Source organism: Branchiostoma belcheri, unplaced genomic scaffold, assembly GCF_001625305.1.
Source record: "Branchiostoma belcheri isolate BF01 breed outbred unplaced genomic scaffold, Haploidv18h27 scaffold66, whole genome shotgun sequence".
Lineage (NCBI taxonomy): Eukaryota > Metazoa > Chordata > Leptocardii > Amphioxiformes > Branchiostomatidae > Branchiostoma > Branchiostoma belcheri.
The window spans coordinates 88808-91427 of NW_017804309.1; positions in this window are offsets into that span (position 1 = coordinate 88808).

Consider the following 2620-nt stretch of genomic DNA (forward strand, 5'->3'; position numbering starts at 1 on the left):
TTCGCTCGTGACCGACGCCCTCGCGAAGAGCCGAACCCGAACTCGTTCGCTCGTGACCGACGCCCTCGCGAAGAGCCGAACCCGAACTCGTTCGCTCGTGACCGACTGCCTCGCGACGAGCCGTACCCGAACTCGTTCGCTCGTGACGAACTTAACGTAGGATCGCGCCCTCGTGACTGGACCAACCCAGACCAGCGCTCGTGTTGGTGCCCTCGAGACAGACCAAGTCCATACAGGGTCCCGGAGAGAGAACAACGCCAAGACTGGCGCTTTCACAACCTGGACTGGTTTCCACGTGACCAAAGAGCCTCAAACTGGAATCGACACAACGCAGACTGGCGCACATACGACGCAGACTGTCGCAGGTACAACGCGGACTGGCACACATACGAAGCAAACTGGCGCTCGCACAGCAGAGACTGGCGCATGCAGAGGCAGCTGGAGGAGTACCCTGACTGGCGCTACGACTTGAGAGAGTGGTAACACAAATCGTATATCCTTAAACTTGTATGGTATCAAACAATAATATGTTATGGTAAAGATAACACGCAAGCTCAAGTAATGATAGATACCAGCAGGAAATACTGGTAGTTTTTTATTTTTAATTTTATAATTTTTTTTTATGTTTATGCAACTATATTGCACAAGTACATCTTATATGTAACATTACTTAGTTTTTTTTTAAGTTTATGCAACTATATTGCACAAGTACAACTTATATGTAACATTATCGTAAAAGTAGGGACCACGTCGAGCATCATTCTCGTATTAAGAAAGAAAACTTATGAAACCGGTGAACACATTGAACATAGGGTTTTGGAATGTTCACGGATTAGGAAAGAAACTTGAAGATCGTAGCTTTAGAAGTAGTTTGGAAAAACTAGATCTCTTCTCTCTCATTGAAACCTGGAGTAATGAATCTTCAGAAGTTGACATTCCGAATGACCAACATTTTTCATCTTTGAGACAAAAAAGAAAGAAAGCTAGAAGAAATTCAGGAGGAATAATTTTTTACTTCAAAAATGATCTCTCAAAATTTATTAAAAGAGGGCGTGGAACTTCTGATTGCAAAGACTTACTCTGGGTTCGCGTGTCAAAAGATTTGTTAGGTCTATCTAAAGATGTATTTATATGTAATGTCTACATTAGTCTATTTTTGATGTATTAGAGCAGGACATAGCGCTCTTTAAGGCCAAGGGCCATATAATTCTTGGGGGAGACTTTAACAGTAGAATTGAGTCCTTACAAGACTTTAATGTTGAAGAAACCCTAGATTTTGACATGGACCCACTCTCTCCCGCTCACAACGTAGACATCCCAAAAAATTTTACCGACAGAAACCCAGCTAATTCTTTTGGTAAATGCCTCATAGACTTATGTGTACAGACCGATCTACACATACTAAACGGAAGAATACTGGGCGACTTGAATGGTAGATTTACGTGCTACCAACCTAACGGCTGTAGCACGGTTGACTACGCCATCTCTAGTAGCTCACTGTTCCACAACATTAACTTCTTTAAAGTCCACCAATTGACTGAGTTTTCGGACCATTGTATGGTATCTTTAAACATACGCGCCTTAGCGCACTCCCAGGAAAACGCTAAAACTGAAAAAAAGTTACACCCTTTACCATGTCGGTTTGTCTGGGGCCCTGGTTCTAGCGAGAAATTTATAAAAGCCCTCAGAAGCCCAACAATTTCCCAAAGACTAAACAAATTTCTATCTATAGATGAAAATGCAATGCATTCAACAAAAAAGGTAAACGAAAATGTACGAGAATTTCAAGACATTCTAGTATTGGCAGGAAAGATATCACTACAAATAAGAGGCAAAAAGAAGTCAAAAGAATTAAAAAGAAACAAAAAATGGTTTGACAAGACCTGCTATGAAGCGCGTACAGAATTGAAAAAATATAAGATATCTATTAATAAACAACCCCAAGAATCCATTCGTAAGACGTAGCTACTTTAGAAAGAAAAAAGAATTTAAAAAAACTAATCAGAAAACGGAAAAGGGAACATGAAACTAACTGTTTAATGGAGCTGCAAAAACTACAAGATAATAACCCAACAGCCTTCTAGAACCTACTTAAAGACCTAAAACAGACAAAATTCCACAAACCAAGAGGACATACCAGCGGACACATGGGTAAATCACTTTAAAGCCCTTCATGAAAAATCTAGATTACAAAGACAAGAGTTTGACTCTAACTTTGAAACTACTATTATAAACAAACTCAAAATACTTCAAAATCGTAACCACTCCCTAGGCCCATTAGATTATGATATTACAGCATCTGACATTGACGCTGCCATTCAAGGACTTAAAAATAAAAAGGCTAGCGGCCAGGACATGATAACTAATGAAATGCTGAAATCAGGTAAATATCTCATACTCCGCCCGCTCATGACTCTATTCAATAACGTCCTCTCAACAGGAACCTTTCCCACGGAATGGTCCAGAAGTTTCATTGTTCCAATTTACAAAACAGGAAAAAAGGACGACACAAATAACTATCGGGGCATCTCTATTTCAAGCTGCCTCTTCACCTCAATATTGAACAAAAGACTCTCGATGTTTCTGGAGGACAATGAAATCCTAAAAACAAACCAGACAG